At 39.9% G+C, this 19,498-nt stretch overlaps 1 non-coding gene across 1 annotated transcript; it reads right to left on the bottom strand.

Moving 5' to 3' along the window:
- Nucleotides 1-5,336: 5,336 nt before the first annotated feature.
- Nucleotides 5,337-5,443, bottom strand: LOC145103586 (small nucleolar RNA R71). Its single transcript, XR_013706669.1, has one exon. It is a non-coding gene; the product is annotated as a small nucleolar RNA R71 (small nucleolar RNA).
- Between the last annotated feature and the right edge of the window lie 14,055 nt (nt 5,444-19,498).

Genomic DNA, 19,498 nt, shown 5'->3' with positions numbered 1-19,498 from the left:
GTGCTAAGCTCATACTATCAGGCATAACCTAATCAGGCTATCCTACTTGCTGTCTACTGAATAACTAGCATGCAGTTCTCATACAACTGAAACACACAAAGCAGGCACATAAGGCATCACTCCTAGATCCTTAGTCCTATTCTAGCATGCTGTTCTACAAAAGCTGATAAACATAACATAAACTCGTATGGGTACTTTGGGGAATACTTACTTGAGCTCGGCCGGTCGCGCACATCACACACTTCGTTCTTTCTCGAAACTCTTTTCTAAGTTTTTAGAAGACATTTCCTTTTAGAAAATATTTTAATCCCTTGATTTGAGTTCAGACACCCCCGAAGGTGTGTCCGAATCCCTCAAACCAAGGCTCTGATACCAACTTGTAACGACCCAATTTTCGCGTCCAAAAATTTCGTTTTAAAACATTACTTTGGAAAACGTTAATAATTAAAAACATTGTTTGATCAACCATATCACAACGTAAACCATGTCTAAAAGACAAATCATACAACCAATCAAAATCAGAGTATATATCCCAGAGAATCTCGTAAATGCGGAAACCAGAGAGTGTGTGTGTGACATGCTGCTACCGCGCCGGCTCCTTTCCCCTAGCTGAGGAGGTACCCGAAACCAAAACTGAAAACCGTAAGCACGAAGCTTAGTGATTTCCCCCACTGTACCACATACCATATAATCTCATAACATACATATATTGTCAGGCATATCTAGGTGCCTGACCTACCCTTTGGCCCTCTCGACCGGATATTGCCTAGCATATCTGGGTGCTGGCCTCCCCTTTGGTCCTCTCGACCAGATATTGCCTAGCATATCTGTGTGCTGGCCTCCCCTTCGGTCCTCTCGACCAGATACTGGGGAACTATTTCTTCCCTCCACTACTACCACATAACATGCATCACAATATCAGATCTATCTAACATGGCTGGGTATAACTACCCCTTCGGCCCTACCGACCGGTTACCTCGGGGAGTATCTCCCCTCTACTGTCACTAGCATATAGCATCATAACATACTAGCACATAAAAATAACACAGGTAGTAGTAATCCCTAGACGAATATCACGGACACAATCATCTACATATAACTCCTACTAGTGGGCCGGCATTGTGGCCGTAGACCCACCGCTACTTATAGGTAACTCACGTCGAAGTAGCTGCTGCTCTGATCGGGAACTGACTGTCTACTGCTGCTGCTGCTGCTCCGGAAATCCTCCGGCTGCAATTCCCACAACATACTTAATCAAACACTGTTAACTGTCCTTTAGCTAAAATGACCATTTTACCCCTGATCATGCCCTAAGTCAAAGTCAGAGTCAACTTTCAGTTGACCCGACTCGCCGAGTTGGCTTTCCAACTCGTCGAGTCCCTCCCCAAACGACTGTCCTGAATCCCGTTTCTACTCGTCGAGTTAGGCGACGACTCGACGAGTTCTCCTTCTAAACTGATATTCAAGTCCTTCATCCTACTCGCCGAGTTGTATGAACAACTCGTCGAGTTAATGTTGATCCGATGAACACTTATGCTAAGACTCGCCGAGTTGTATGAACAGCTCGCCGAGTCTGCTCTTGATCTAAGGAGATTGCCTTGAACTCGCCGAGTCAGGGCATTGACTCGCCGAGTTCCCCCACTGATGAGTTCAGCTTCCGACTCACTGAGTCACACCCCGTGCCTCACTGTTCACTCGACACTACAAAAATGGGACAAACTCGGAGACTCGCGAACAGACTCACCGAGTCACATGAACGAATCGCCGAGTTGTTGCCATGAACCCACTAAATACACAGATTTGCTCGATTCCAGTCCATGCCATTCACAGATCTGGACTCCTAGAACACGAATCACACGTAAAGTTTCCAACTTTACGTGTAGATATTCACCAATACGGATTTTAGGGTTCAAAATATACTTAAAATGGTAGATCCAAGGTCTTCAAGCAATGAGGGTCCATAAAGGCTACAGATTCGAGCCCTTAGAGCCCAAACATGCCTAGATTCGAAGTCCCTCAACACTATAAGCTCATTACACAAAGGTCAAGACTAGAAGAAGCCTTGAAATGGCTATCACAAGCTCTCAACAAGATAATAATGAAGGGACAGAGAGGGTTTTGAGTCCAATACCTCTAGAAGTTCTGAAATGGCACAAAGATTCTAGATCTTCTTCCTCTCCTCTTGATCTACCTTCTTCTTCTCTCCAAAACTTCAAAGAAATGCACCAAAATCACCTAAATTACTAAATGAGGGGTTAGAGCTTCGAGAGGGAGTGTTCTGGACGCAATGGGGGCTAATATGGGGCACAAAACGTCGTTTAAATAGGGTGCAACCCCTAAAAATTAGGGTTTCATCCAACAGCGGTGACTCGCCGAGTCCGGAATATGGACTCGCCGATTCGCCCACTTAAACATGTCCCAGGTTCCGTCCTTACTCGGCGAGTCGGACCTATGACTCGCCGAGTCCAAGGCTAAAAAGAAGGAAAATTCTCAATAAGATTTACATACCAGGAACCAGGTGCTACAACTCTATATTACAAATCCAACTCCTTTAAAAAAGCCAAAATATTTAACTCCAATATTTTAATCAAATAAGAGAATAAGAGATAACCCAATAATGTCCAATTGTCCAAATGTTGTACCCATTTGATAAAAAAAACATGAAATAGAAACACAAAAAAGGCTAATCGACGTTGCATGTTCCATTTGCTCGCTAATTGTTGATTCCTATTTGATGCTTTTCCTATTTTCTAACAACCATTGTTCTAATGATCATAGTTCTATCCAAAATTAGGAAAAAAGTTATGCTACACCTTTTCTTTGACCCTGGCTTTGCCACTAGGTGGCGACGTCGGCAGTCAAATCTGTGAGGCGGTGATAATGGCATCATGTAGAGAGAGAGAGAGAGAGTCATTGGAAGAGAGAGAGAGAAGGTGGTGGGGAAATAGAGAAAGGATGGTTGAGAGCGGAAAAATTAGCATTGGTGACAATATTTGGGCCTTCGGGTATCAACATAGAAAGGGAGATCACAATGGATGATATTTGCATATTTAGCCTTATATTAAGTATAGATTTTTATCATTTATTAGCTAATTTATTGCATATCATGGACAAAAGGTACTTAAAAGTGTTTGAATTGTGTTTTCAATCCAAAAGCGAAACTTGGAAGCAAAAGGAAGCAGGAGAAGCGGTTGGGAGCTCGGGAGTTGAACAAAGAAGAAAAATGCTAAAAATACAAGGTACTCGGCAAGTAGGGTCGACTACTCGGCGAGTCGCATGGAAGAATCGAGAAGATAAGGACTCTCTGACTTACCGTGCACGGGAATTAAGTGATAGACTCGATGAGTCAGTCATGGACTCGGCGAGTCGGTGCAAATCTATAAAAACGATTTTTTAAATCGACACAAATAATTTTGGAACCCTTTGGGAGAAGCAAGCTGCGAATTAGAGTCAGGAGAGATTTACAGAACGAATATACAACCCTAAACCTAATCCCGAAGGAGATCTGAGGCAAATTTACATCATTCTTACTTTAATCTATTGTTCTTCATCATGTTTAGACTTTTATATTTCTTTTTTGTGCTGTCAATTACCTCAATCACGAGCTAAAACCTTTTAACTTCTGTTTGGGGAGACAATATTGAGACTATGGTTTGATCTATGGTAGGATTGATTTAATATTGGTGATTTTGTTAATTCTAGGTTGTAAAAGAACCTTATGTGTGAATGATAACTATTTTTCTGTTAATAGGAAGATAATTAAGCTGCATGAACATCTCTTAATTGTTACCTCATATAATTTATGTGACCACTTTATTATATGACTAGGATTAGCGACTGTAAAACTAGAATTAATAGAAAAATAGGTTAGTTAAAGGACCAAATTAGTTAACCATTACAAGTCTAAATTAACCCGAATAAATAACCTAGTGAATTGAATTAAATTAAACAACTGGCCACTGTTTAAGTTAGTTTGTTCTCTAAGGATTAGTGCAGCGAACGTGAATCTAATCACTTGAATCGGTAGCCAATAGAATAATTAATCCATTGCAGCATTACCATAATATCAACCATAGGATCAATTGAGTTAAACTAAACAGAAGTTCCCTTCGTAATTGAATTTAGTTGAATCTTTGCTTATCTAGTTTTTAGCTAATTAGTTTAAATATTAGTTGGTAACTTTCTAGTCTTGTAAAACTAGAGAAAACCTCCTTTTATTACTTAATTTTAGATAAAATTAGTTTTTAGTTTTAATTCTCCGTTCCATGTGTTCGATACTCTACTTATTTAGCTTTACCACAATTAATAGGTCCACTGCCTTTGTGTGTTTACTTTATAATTAAAAGTAGGATTAAAACTAGTTGAGTTTACACACATCAAGTTTTTGGCGCCGTTGCCGGGGAACGGTTCTAAATTAGCACTAAATTCTATTTTTATCGATCCTTTGTGTGACATTTATCTTACACAAAGTTAAATCTTAGGTAATTTAGTAATTAGGATAGGTTTTGATAAATTTCTGTTTTAATTAGGAACTTTTCTGTTTTTACCTTGAACTCGCCGAGTGCACTTGAAGCAACTCGGCAAGTCCATCGTTGTTCACAGTTTTAGTTTTTATTTTATTTTTGTTCTTTTTACGCGTTTTTTTGTTTTATTTGTAGTTGTTTCATGACTCGAGGATCTGACACACCTTTGGTCCCTCCACTAGAAGACCCGGAGTCCGCCCTAAAGAAGAACAAAGGAAAATCCGTTGGAGAATCAATTTCTTCAAAGAACTCACTGTTGAAGAATCTAAAGTCCGTTTTCAACATGAAGAAGAGCAGCAAATCAGGAGCTTCCAGTGTCTCTATAGCAATAGAAGACCCGATCAAAGAGGACACCGAGTACGAAACCGAAGGAGAAGAAGACCCCACTTTCGGGCACGAATCCGACTTCGACGACGAATTAGCCATTAACATGGCTAACATCAATGAAATCCCTATGGGGGAATGGAAGAAGAAGATGTGTGACGATACCGGCCCGGGACTTGTGCAACCCGCAATTCCCGCTAATGCTACTTTCGAACTAAAGGGTCACATACTTGCTCAACTACAGGAGATTCTTTTTTATGGAAAAGACCACGAAGATGCTTACAAGCACTTAGATGAAGTCAATGATGTAGCTAATTACTTTAATGTTCCAAATGTGCCTCGCAAGACCCAGCTACTTCGCATGCTTCCAGTTACATTCAAGGGTGCTGCAAAAGATTGGCTCAAGTCACTCCCTCATGGATCCATCACCACATGGGCTAAGATGAAAGAAGAATTTATTGACCATTTCTGCCACCTTCTAAAATAGCCAAGTTGAAGAAGGTCATTGCCAACTTTGAACAACAACCCGGAGAGTCCCTTTATGAGGCATGGGAGAGGTACAAAAGTTTGCTAAGAAATTGCCCACACCATGACCTTAGCAGCCAACAAGAAGTCTCCATCTTCTATGACGGAGTCAATGTCACAACAAGGCAATTACTTGACTCGCAAGGACCGCTCACAAAGAAGCCACCCTGGTGATCAAAGAATTAATTGAAGAGTTCTCTAAGCATTCTAGAGAATACCACAACCCACGAAATGAAGTAAGTAGGGGGTAGTGAACACGGTCAACGATGGCATGGCGGCAATGATGGCTAAACTAGACAATTTAGATAGAAGAATGATGAAAATGGATCAAACAATCCATGCTATCCGGGTAGGATGTGAAAATTGTAGGGGACCTCAATTAACTAAAGAGTGTGACTTCGATGAGAATGGAAACAAAAAGCCGCAAGTTTTCTATTCAAGTGGTGACAGGTACGATGAAACATGGCGGAAACCCAAGAAGGAATGGCTCCCGTATGAAGAATACAAAAAGGCAAAGGAAGAGAAATACAAGAAAAAAGAGAGGGGTTTTTATCAAAAGGAAGAACCAACTGTGGAAAGGAAAGCTGATTTGGAAGAGATGTTCATGAGATTTATAGCCGCGTCCGAGAAAAGACACAATGATCATGATGCTGCAATACAAGAGACCAGAACAATACTTAGGAATCAGCAAGCATCTATTCTCAACATTGAAAAATAGCTTGGGCAACTAGCACATCAAGTGAACGAGAGAAGACCAGGGGAAATTCCAAGTAAAACCTAGACTAATCCGAGGATGGAGAATGTGAATGCTATAACATCTAGTTTTGAGGAAATTTTCACTCCTCTGACCCCTGCACACAAGGTCTCAACTAAGGTGCCTGCAGAAAAGACAGAAGGGTCGAGTTCATTTAAACCCAACACGACTCGTCGAGTCCTTCTAATGGACTCGACGAGTCCAAGGTCTGAAGACAAAACTGTTGTTTCCTTCAAGCCGTACAGGCCACCTTTGCCATTTCCAATTCGAGCCATGCCTGATGAAAAGGTTAAAGCGTACAGAACTTTCATGGAACATGTTAAAGCCCTTCAAGTCAACATCCCATTTGCTGAAATGATGCTTCAAACACCTTAATATTTAAACTTGCTTAAGGGTCTCTTTGCTGCTAGAAAAGACATGGCTGAAGCATCAGAGTTAGTATTAGATGAGCTACCAGAAAAGAAGGGCGATCCGGGAAGCATCTCGATTCCTTGTCAGTTTGGAAATATACTTCCTGCTCAAGCATTGACCGATTTGGGTGCAAGTATTAACTTAATGCCTTTTTCATTCTTAAAGAAGCTGAGTTTACCAGAGCCAAAGCTGATTAATATGAAGATCCATCTAGCGGACAAGACAATCATTCATCCAAGAGGTGTTTGTGAAGATCTTCTCATAAAAGTTGACAAATTTGTATTCCTCGTGGACTTTGTAGTGCTTGACATGGAAGAAGACCCCAAAATTCCAATTATTTTGGGAATACCATTTTCGAATACCGCATGTGCATTGATAGATGTATGCGAGTCCACACTAACATTGAGGGTAGGAGATGAATCAGCAGTGTTTAAGGCTATACAAGAGGTTAAGCAAGAAGAAACAAGAGAAGAAGAAATTTCCTCCATTGATTTGGATGATGAAATACTACAAAAAGAACTTGCACTATTACAAAAAGAAGATCCAAATAAATTTCTACTATTTTCTGGAGGAAATGGTGATGCTGAGAAAGACTTAGAGGAGATAGAGAAGTTGTTGAATGGAACTGATTCACAAAAATCAATGGAAAGTGAGGAATGCGCATCGACTCGCCGAGTCGCATCGACAGATGCGACGAGTCCAGTCGAAAATTTTAGTAATTCGGATTACCTTGATCTGCTTTTTACCAGTCCCTTGCCTGATTTTGACATGAAGATTTTTCCTAATTCTTTAGAAGATCCAGCAGCAGAAGGCGTAATTGTTAAATCGTATTGTGATTTCCAAAATGCTCAAGTAGCATACCTTGACACGGTGATACAAGGAGATGAAGAAATGCGACTTGATAAGGAGGCAAGCTTGGGGGAAGATGAGAATGCAAAGGCTGGGAATGATGATACTAATAACTTGTTCATTGAGTCACATGCAACCAAACCTCGAGCCCAAGTCTTTTCCAATTATGAAGTAATTACCTTCAAGGAAGGGGAAGTACAAAAGAAGGTGCCAAAGAGTGGGGTGAAGAAAAAGAAGGTTGGGAAATGGAACATACATGCAATTGAAGAGGATGCCACAAGGAAAAAGAAAGAAGAATTGAGACGGGCATACAAGAGGAAGATACATGCCTACAAGACAAAGTATAAACCACAAAAGATTAGGCGTGCATTCCCGATGCAGGAAAATGAAGAAACATAGATGGGAGGGAGTCCAGCTAAAGACTCCTAAAAAATAAGCGCTTGGCAGGAGGCAACTCGTGATGAGAGTTTGCTTTCTTTTATCTTTCTCGTTTTAGTTTTTGTTTTGATCTTCTTAGGAATTTTCTGTTTTTCTCTTCTAATTCATCAAAAATGTTTGCTTGAGGGTACGCATGGTCTGAGTGTGGGGTGGATTGAACAATTTTTATTAATAGATGAGAAAATGATGTAATTTTTGAAATGTTTGCAAGCGACTTGGCGAGTTAGGGTACTGACTCGACGAGTCAATTCGATTCCGAATACCTTTCATTCGCGACCAAACTTGACGAGTCTGACCTCGACTCGACGAGTCGAAAATATTTACTGAAAAAAAATAAAAACATTTTCTTTTACAACTGGTTAAACTAGATTTTTAACCCTAATTTGAAACATAGTATCAGCCGACACACTCGATGTGCTCCCCTTTCCCTCTCAAGCATTCATCCATCTTCTTCCAATTTTCTTCAAATTTCTCAAAGTTCTTCAAGCAAGGTACTTAATTTCTTCTTTATTTCTGTTAAAGTCATGATCTTTAGATGATTAGAAGAGTCGATTTGATAGAACACCCGTTTTTGAAGTTTAGAAGATTTTTTAGGGTTTTGATTTTGGATTAATTGTGGTGTTTTGGATGGATGTTCTTGCTCTAATACACCTTATGGACATCCCTGGACAAACCCTTGGACAAATTTTGAGTTTTTTTGGTCGAATTTCACACGACCCGTCGACTGACTCGCGCAGTTCATCAGACTCGCCGAGTCGGGCATGGACTCGACGAGTCCAGTCAGGAACCCAGAAAGATTATGTTTTAATCTGTTTCTGTGTCTTTTGGATTGTTTGTTCTTTGTTTTGCAGGAACCATGTTTTCACGGGGACAAAGCTCTCTAGGAAGTCAAGGAGATTTTCCTTGGTTGCATTTTCCACAAATCGACTCAAATTCAACAAAGCCCATTCTTATTGGTTAAAGACTAGTGGTGCTTGGAACTTGCTAATGGAGATCTTGACATCTCCCTTTAATCCTCTTCTTTTTCGCAGGGCTCGCATTATTGAGGATTATGGAGGGGGGTCATTACGCTATCCCACATGACGATGCCGTGATCGGACACGAGGCACCGGGAAGGCGGGTTCGACCAAGAAGGGAGCAAGCACACCATGATCCACCGGTTATTCCTGTCGAGGACAATGTTCATCAGGAATGGTATAATGAGGAAGGAAGGAGATATTTGGATGATTTGGCTCGGAGTTCAAATTTCACAAACCAATCTCTCGTCCAATTATTTGGACATTTCCACATCCAACATCTAGATAGGGGACAATTTCCATATGTTCCAAGTTGGGAAGAAAGGATAAGTGCAAGGCAAGGAGGAGCTAGAGGAAGTGGGGATGTGCATGGTGATGATGAGGAAGAAGATGAAGACTAGTTGTCACACCTCGAAAACCAAACGCGGAAACATTTCCGGGGTTGACTCCACGTTGAGTATCAAATCCAATGTACATAGTAATCACAATAAACAACCACTACATTACATATCTTTGATAGTTTACATTTGTTTCAAAAGTAAATTGTACAAGTGTTATACATATATCATATGAACAAAAGTTGAGACGAGTCTTCTGAGCACTTCGTCTTCTCCAAAAGATATCATCGGGTACTTGTCTAACGTGGACCTGAGAATACAAGCGGTTTGAAAATCAGCATAAAGCTGGTGAGTTCATAAGATATTTGTTTTCTGAAAATGTACCAGTTTCCTTTAGTTTTCCGAAAAGGTTTGTTATCCAAGAAAATCCCATATTTTCTTATGTAAAACAGTTTAGTTATCCTTCATTACAGTTCAATTACGCGTTATACACTACCCCAGGAAAATCCCATATTTTCCTAAATGCAAGACCGATTGAATATCACAGAGTATAGTTTAATACACAAAACTATATATTGAGAATCATGGGATTACTATCCCGAATTAGGTATAAAATACTTTAATTATACATGAACTATAGATGGAAAGTAGTTTGAAAACCTTTGGATTAACATTCCGTACTACATATAGATTTAATACCATGGGACTATCATCCAGGACTAGATACAAGATAGTTTGATATACTTGAAAATATAGACTGAAAACCATGGGACTAGTATCCCGGACTAGATACAAGATAGTTTGTTAAAACCATGGGATCACTATCCCGAACTAGATATAGATTCTAACCATAGGAATAACATCCTGCAATAGATATGAACCCTATCGACCAAAAACCATGGGATTACCATCCCATATTAGATATAAGATCTAAAGATAGAAGATTCATATAAAATCAAATCCAAAACCAAAGTCGTGAATAATCTTATATTAATATGTATTGTGAGTCGGGTAACCATACTGATACGACAACGAGACCTCCTTGACGCTTGTCAGACATCGGACGATATCCAGAATTTGTCACCCCAGGCGTGCCCGCCTAACTGTAGCTAGCAGTTAAGGTGTGGGATTGTCAGTCCCGAATAGATCTATTCACAAATTCCTCGCTCTCCCACCAGGAGACTCTGGTTACACTTCCGGGGAGGATTTACTGATCATCCATAAAGGGTAGTGACTAACTCACAAACTAGTGCTAAACTATTCACAGGGTTCTCATACGATGTCAAACATACAAAAGATTATGAAACATAATACATTGAATATAGATACATACAATGAAATTATCTGGCAATACATTCAAATGATAAAGAGATAAACTGAATCAGTCATAGTTTATCTAATAACTTTATACACATATCAGTACATGATAAAACGAGAACTAAAGAACCCCCAAATTATTCCTATAATAATTTGATTAGTTTGGTTATTTTTTTTTAACTAAAATCCATTTAGTTGTAGTTGATAGATCATCCCTTATGCTCAGCATAATACATAAGGAGTAAAAGTGTTTATAAATTTGCCAGATATTATTTGAAACACATCAATGTTATGTTTTGAAAACAGTTATAGTTTGCTTGTATTCCCCCCCCCCCCCTGAAAACATTGAAAAACACGGAAAAAGCGTAGGGGTATGAACTCACAGTTAACGTAGGGTTCGAGTGTTAACGGATGCCCTGAACGCCACTGGTCCCTATTAATCATGTGATGACACATATTTGAGTTAGAACTAAGGTGTTTCATGTTTAAATATGATGGGGAAACACACTTAGGGTTTGGAACTACTAAGAATAAGTGTCACATAATCCAAGATAATGATCTATGCAAGTTTAGGGCCAAATATGGGCATTTGAGTAAGTGTATGGCCTTAGAAGTTAGTGTGCGGCTGGGGTGTGTGTGGCCAGAAAGGTGTGTGAGGTTGCACACATGTGTGTGCGGCCGTACAGAGTGTGTGTGTGGCCGTACACTCCTTTTGTGAGTCCATATGAAGTGTTTGCTCTTCACTAAGGAGATTTGAATGTGTACTGCCCCCCTCATGAAGGTGTCTGGCCATAAACCTTCAAGGGACCATGAATATGATGAACATGATGAGTTTTAAGGCTTGGGATTCAAGTGTTTACCACTAATTAGCTAGAAGATGAACTAGATCACAAATATGAGGCCTTCAAGGTGTTCTTCGTTGAAGATTTTAGAGAGAGAAAGTAGAGAGAGGGTAAGGAGCATCCAAATGAATGAATGAAGAGGGTATCCATCCATATATAGGTTTGGGTGTGAGGCTAGAGGGTGTGCGGTTGGGTGTGCGGCCGCACACATGGGTGTGTGGCCCTACACACAAGAGTGTGGCCGCACACACCTCTTTTGGTGTGTTTGATCGGATTTTATGATGCAAAATACTTTCCCACTCCTCCAAAGACCCATATCTAGACTATATTATGTCCAAAACATGCATATGGAACCACAAGATTTACAAAGGATGATGAATTCAAGATTTAAAGCCAATACGCGAACCAATTACATAGGATGAAAGTTTCGGGTTGTCACATCATCCCCCCGTTAGAGGGAATGTCGTCCCGAAATTCAGAATTAAGATACAATTCAAGGATTTGGAAAGAGACGCAGGTACTTCTACTTCATTGAGTCTTCGCGCTCCCAAGTGAATTTCGGTCTCCGCTGGGCGTTCCTACGAACCGTCATTATCGGGACGTGTCTTTGTTTCGTACATTGACTCTCCCAATCCATGATCTCAATTTGTCCTCACATGGAGATTTCGACCCTTGATAACTTCGGTCTCCTCAAAGGAATCACTAGGGTTTCGTCAGGTAGGTACTTCTAAAGATTCGAGACGTGAAGTACCGGATGGATATTACTAAGTTCTGAGAGTAGTCAGAGTTTGAAGGTTACGAAATCGATTATACAAGGATCACGAAGGGTCTAATGTATCACGCCGAAAGTATTTTACACTTCCCAAAGCATATCATGCTTTTCGGGGATAAAGCCCTTAATAGGACACATGCTCCAACAGGATGGCACATCTTCGTGGAGTCGAATAGCTAAAAGTCTGATGGTTCTAGAAGAAATTTCTGGATATGTAGACGATAATAATCGATGGGACCCAAGAATCGACGGGTTTCTATGGGTATCCTTGATGCCGACTAATTCCCTATTGCCCTAGATGTTGGAAAAGTACACGGTTACGAATACTTTGCTTGGCTACATGATCGAGGGAAAGAGATTTGACCGAAAGGATACCACTACTAATCCGTAGTGATCATATCAGTTCTTGGTCAACGTCTTGAACACATCATTCTCGCTAAGGTTCGGTCACGAGGTAAATCTAGAGATTAGGCTGATGCGAGACTAAGCTAAAATGTTCGAAAGGAATTCTCGGGAATTCTTCGGGAAAGACATTTAAGGGAAAGAGCTGCTGACTTCCCATTTTTTAATGATCACATAAACGAGGGATGCGTGATAATTCATATCAGGAAAAACTTTTGAGCTTTAAGGCATGAAATGATACGAAGGTTTGATGCTGAAGATCACGAGATACGGGTCGGGGAAAAGATCTAGATTAGCGACCCTTTTTGAAACTAAAAGATAACAACATGAATGAGACTCGGTCATTACATGTCCAACATAGCATCAAAGTATTTCGTGAAAATTTTACCCCATTTAAATCGAATGGAACAGAATAATCCTCCGAACTGAGAATACGATCTACAAGTTAGTTATCTCAACAGTGCACATTTTCGGTTACTAACGAAGGATTGAGTTTAGAAAGATGTTCGAATGGATAGATAACAGTTTTCCCTTTTAGTGCTAAAATCAAAAAGAGTTGCAGGTATAAGAGTTGTCAAAGAAGAGTATACCTGCGGCGACAGTGGGATCAGCGGTTGTAGCTGCTTTGGGGCAATTTCTTTTGAAGTGCCCTACTTCGCCACAATTGTAACAGGCTAGACTGATTCCCGTTCCAGATGATTGGTTCGTTGATTTTGCTGGTTTTCTGCAGGTTCAAGCAAGATGGTCCTTCTTGCCACAGTTGTCACAGATCCTTTCGCGACATGGACTAGGAATGCGGTGATGGTAGCTGCACTTATCACACCAAGGAAGGGTACCAGTGTATCCACTAGTAGGAGTTTGGGTCGTGTTCCCGACAGCTGAAACAGCAACAGGGGCAGTAGCAGCATGGACTGCTACTGTTTGTTGTTTCTTAGAAGACCCTTGCGTACTCTGAGCCTTCCGCTTGTTCCAAAATTTCTTTTTACTTCCACCTCCACTTGTGACCGGTTCGGGAGTGGTAGCCTCCTCATCAGAGTTGTCTTCGTGATCGATCAGGATTTGCACAAGACATTTAGCACTATCATAGGTGTCTCGCTTCACAACCAAGACATTCCCTTTGTTTGGCTGGGTCAACCCCCAGATGAACCTCTCAATATTTTTACTCTCCGGGGTAACCATTCCCGGACAGAGTAACGCCAGATCGTCGAATCTTGAAGTATAAGAGGCTATGTCGGAACCCTTCATCTTAAGGTTCCAGAGTTCGTGTTCTAGCTTCTATATTTCGCCTCGAGGGCAATACTCAGCGAGCAGAAGTTCCTTCATAGCTTTCTAACCCATAGCATTTGCTACAGGTAGAGTTAGGGATTTGACTCGGCCATTCCACCAAGTCAGGGCTTTGTCAAGGAAGGTGCAGGTGGCAAACTTTACTTTGTCAGACTCCGAACAGGCGCATATCTCAAAGATTGATTCGATTTTCTCGAACCATCGGGTGAGGGAAATGACACCTCCAGTGCCATCAAAGGATGTGGGCTTCGCGTTCATGAAGTCTTTATAGGAACCCCATTTTTGGTGTCCTTGACTGTTCTTTGGGTTTTGGGTTTGAGTACCACCAGAACCATCCGAGTTCCTTTGAGACATAGCAGCTGCCACCGCGGCAATGACAGCTGCCTGGAACATCACAGGGTCAAATTCAGGAGGAAGTGGTGGCGGAGGGTTGTTGGTGTTCTTCGAGCTGGGTCTCTTTCTTGGAGGCATCGTGATCTAAAAAGATCAGGAAAGAGAGGATCATAAGTCCTCTGAATTGAATCAAGAGATATGGAATAGGGGATATCTCATCAAGTCAGATATAGCATCGTATTAAGCGATAAAGTAGGAAAGAGTTATCAAGATAGAACATTTTATCGCTAGAGGAATGATCAAGGAACAACGCGTATACGAGGACTTTCTATGAAGGATTTACTCGAGAAATACTCCCATAGTATTTCATGATTCACTGCAATGACGACTCGTTGTTTGGGGTATTGGGTAAGTTTTAGGTATGCCGCATACCACAGTCACTCCCAAGCACATGTTGTCCGTGTCTCGAATGAATATAGTTGGCCAGGCTATATTGACCCTATACACGACTACATAACTGCTCAGGTTTAACCGCAGCGTACAACACCCATTTACTTATGTTTTGTTCTACTTGTAGTTACGGATCTCAACGACTCGGTATACTTATATACTTTTGAAATTACTTATATTATGTAGGATACTTTTAGTTCAGAGCACTTAGGCCCCTTAATGTTTATAGTTTTATACCATGTAAGGTTTGGTATACTCCATTCACTATAAACAAGGGCTCTGATACCAATCTGTCACACCCCGAAAACCAAAGGCGGAAACATTTCCGGGGTTGACTCCACGTTGAGTATCAAATCCAATGTACATAGTAATCACAGTAAACAACCATTACATTACATATATTTGATAGTTTACATTTGTTTTAAAAGTAAATTGTACAAGTGTTATACATATATCATATGAACAAAAGTTGAGACGAGTCTTCTGAGCACTCCGTCTTCTCCAAAAGATATCGTCGGGTACCTGTCTAACGTGGACCTGAGAATACAAGCGGTTTGAAAATTAGCATAAAGCTGGTGAGTTCATAAGATGTTTGTTTTCTGAAAATGTACCAGTTTCCTTTAGTTTTCCGAAAAGGCTTGTTATCCAAGAAAATCCCATATTTTCTTATGTAAAACAATTTAGTTATCCTTCATTACAGTTCAATTACACGTTATTCGCTACCCCAGGAAAATCCCATATTTTCCTAAATGCAAGACCGATTGAATATCACAGAGTATAGTTTAATACACAAAACTATATATTGAGAATCATGGGATTACTATCCCGAATTAGGTATAAAATACTTTAATTATACGTGAACTGTAGATGGAAAGTAGTTTGAAAACCTTGGGATTAACATTCCGTGCTACATATAGATTTAATACCATGGGACTATCATCCCGGACTAGATACAAGATAGTTTGATATACTTGAAAATATAGACTGAATACCATGGGACTACTATCCCGAACTAGATACAAGATAGTTTGTTAAAACCATGGGATCACTATCCCGAACTAGATATAGGTTCTAACCATAGGAATAACATACTGCAATAGATATGAGCCTTATCGACCAAAAACCATGGGCTTACCATCCCGTATTAGATATAAGATCCAAAGATAGAAGATTGATATAAAATCAAATCCAAAACCAAAGTCGTGAATAATCTTATATTAATACGTATTGTGAGTCGAGTAACCATACTGATATGACAACGAGACCTCCTTGACGCTTGTCAGACGTCAGACGATATCCAGAATTTCTCACCCCAGGTGTGCCCGCCTAACTGTAGCTATCAGTTAAGGTGTGGGATTGTAAGTCCCGAATAGATCTATTCACAAATTCCTAGCTCTCCCACCAGGAGACTCTGGTTACACTTCCGGGGAGGATTTACTGATCATCCATAAAGGGTAGTGACTAACTCACAAACTAGTACTAAACTATTCACAGGGTTCTCATACGATATCAAACATACAAAAGATTATGAAACATAATACAGTGAATATAGATACATACAATGAAATTATCTGGCAATACATTCAAATGATACAGATATAAACTGAATCAGTCATAGTTTATCTAATAACTTTATACACATATCAATACATGATAAAACGAGAACTAAAGAACTCCCAAATTATTCCCATAATAATTTGATTAGTTTGGTTAGTTTTTTTTTAACTAAAATCCATTTATTTGTAGTTGATAGATCATCCCTTATGCTCAGCATAATACATAAGGAGTAAAAGTGTTTATAAATTTGGCAGATATTATTTGAAACACATCAATGTTATGTTTTGAAAACAGTTATAGTTTGCTTGTATCCCCCCCCCCTGAAAACATTGAAAAACACGGAAAAAGTGTAGGGGTATGAACTCACAGTTAATGTAGGGTGCGAGTGTTAACGGATGCCCTAAACGCCACTGGTCCCTATTAATCATGTGATGACACATATTTGAGTTAGAACTAAGGTGTTTCATGTTTAAATATGATGGGGAAACACACTTAGGGTTTGGAACTACTAAGAATAAGTGTCACATAATCCAAGATAATGATCTATCCAAGTTTAGGGCCAAATATGGGCATTTGAGTAAGTGTATGGCCTTAGAAGTGAGTGTGTGGCTGGGGTGTGCGGCCAGAAAGGTGTGTGAGGCTGCACACATGTGTGTGCGGCTGTACAGAGTGTGTGTGCGGCCGTACACAGGAGTGTGCGGCCGTATACTCCTCTTGTGAGTCCATATGAAGTGTTTGCTCTTCACTAAGGAGATTTGAATGTGTGTTGCCCCCTCATGAAGGTGTGCGGCCATACACCTTCAAGGGACCATTAATATGATGAACATGATGAGTTTTAAGGCTTGGGATTCAAGTGTTTACCACTAATTAGCTAGAAGATGAACTAGATCACAAATATCAGGCCTTCAAGGTGTTCTTGGTTGAAGATTTTAGAGAGAAAAAGTAGAGAGAGGGTAAGGAGCATCCAAATGAATGAATGAAGAGGGTATTCATCCATATATAGGTTTGGGTGTGAGGCTAGAGGGTGTGCAGTTGGGTGTGCGGCCGCACACATGGGTGTGTGGCCGTACACACAAGAGTGTGGCCGCACACACCTCTTTTGGTGTGTTTGATCCGATTTTATGATGCAAAATACTTTCCCACTCCTCCAAAGACCCATATCTAGACTATATTATGTCCAAAACACGCATATGGAACCACAAGATTTACAAAGGATGATGAATTCAAGATTTAAAGCCAATACGCGGACCAATTACATAGGATGAAAGTTTCGGGTTGTCACAGTAGTTTCTTTTTATTTATGTTTTGTTGAAAAAATTTTATTTGTTTTTTATTTTGTTTGGTGTGTTTTGAGTTCTTAATTAGGACTTAAACTTATGTGCTTGATGTTCTATTTACCTTTGTTTCTTTCAGAATTTGGATTAGGCAATGCTTGCATAAGGAGTCTAGAGAATGTGAGAAAAACATGGAAACGAGTCAAGAAAGGTCGACGTATTGAGTCTTGAGTCTAAGTGTCGAGTCCGGTCCTAAAGGGTTTATGAGTGAATGTTTACTTAAGCAAGGGGAAGCTTTTTGAAGTCCACTAAAAGCTAGATTCAAGACAGAATTTAATTATCTTCCACCCAACGATGACTCGTCGAGTGCAGTTAGCCTACTCAACAAGTCGCAGTATATTTCCACGACTTCGAAATTATCGCGCAATGACTCGACGAGTGCTTCATATGACTTGATGAGTCTTTCATTTATCTACCACAAGGGCCGCTGATTTGATGCTGTTAGCTACACCATTTGACCATGTTATCTTTGTAATCAATTCCTGAAGATTTTACAGTATCTTTCCTGCACATTTGGAGCTACCCACATGCGATTTGATGCCCAAGACATGGATGAGCTATTCCCATGTCTAAAGTCGATTGAAGTAGGAGCTTAATAGAAGATGATCAACCTATCGACTGCTACGCCAGGGGAGTTTGTTCCAATTCTATCTATGTTTCATATGTTTTTATTTTTCATGCATACCATGCAATGGGGACATTGTATGAATTAAGTGTGGGGTAAGGGGTTGGTTACATCTTAGTAAATTTAGAATCCTAATATTCTAACTTAGGTATATTTTTAAAAAAATTTGCATACCAAAAATGTTACATAGGATTTAATTTAGAAAATTTTGGTAAAAATTAAATTAGGATTCCATGTTAGAATTATGTTGATGATTGCATGAAGAACCAAATACATAGTTGAGTCTCTATATGTTCTAGTGCATTTATGGCTTCCTTATTCCAGTGAAATCATGGGACAAAAACACGACCTCGCTTAGCCCGAAGGATGCAATATGTTTAGCATCGTGTATTAGAAATGTATCCAGAAAAATTATTATTTTAGCCAATAAAGGTTGAAGTTGAGCGCCCCTGCTTAAGCATGTAGGGTTTTGAGTGAAAAAAGTGAGGTACATGTTAAAAAAAAAAAAAAAAAAAAGAGAGAGAGAATTACAAGAAAAGTTGTAAGAATTTTGAAGCAATCAAAGTGAAGATCAAAAGATCAAAATTCCAAAAGTTCAAAAGTTGAAGATACCAAAAATCAAATCAAAGAAGGTGGTGAATTCAAAGAAATCAAGATCAAATTATCAAAGAAGTGAAGAATTCCAAAGAGCTCCAATGTGGTATCATAAATTGTACTTATCTAGATTATGTATGCTTGGGTTGCTCGACCGAAAATACCTTGAGGATAGGAGGTTTTCTACGGATGGATTCAGAGGGATGCATAAAATGAGCATTGTTCGGGATAAGTGGGTGAATGTTTATGAGGATTGTAAGTATTTGGAGTATTGGGGGGGTTTTAGGAAAGTTTTAGACACAAATGTACGCGCTACGGTTTTGGCGTAATGGTTGGGTTCGATTGGAGTTGTCCTATGTGATTCTAATGTGTTAAAATTCAGATTTGCTTGGGGGCAAGCAAAAGTCAAGTGTCGGGTATTTTGATATTTGCATATTTAACCTTATATTAAGTATAGATTTTTATCATTTATTAGCTAATTTATTGCATATCATGGACAAAAGGTACTTAAAAGTGTTTGAATTGTGTTTTCAGTCTAAAAGCGAAGCTCAGAAGCAAAAGGAAGCAGGAGAAGCGGTTGGGAGTTCGGGAGTTGAACAAAGAAGAAAAATGCTAAGAATACAAGGTACTCCGCGAGTAGGGTCAACTACTCGGCGAGTCGCATTGAAGAATCGAGAAGATAAGGACTCTCTGACTTACCGTGCACGAGAATTAAGTGATAGACTCGACGAGTCAGCCATGGACTCGGCGAGTCGGTGCGAATCTATAAAAACGACTTTTCAGATCGACACAAATAATTCTGGAACCCTT

Source organism: Lactuca serriola, chromosome 4 (genome assembly GCF_051521515.1).
Source record: "Lactuca serriola cultivar US96UC23 chromosome 4, Lser_US96UC23_V15, whole genome shotgun sequence".
Taxonomy (NCBI): domain Eukaryota; kingdom Viridiplantae; phylum Streptophyta; class Magnoliopsida; order Asterales; family Asteraceae; genus Lactuca; species Lactuca serriola.
Note: the sequence above shows the minus strand (reverse complement) of the source record. Positions and strands in the feature narration are given on the sequence as shown.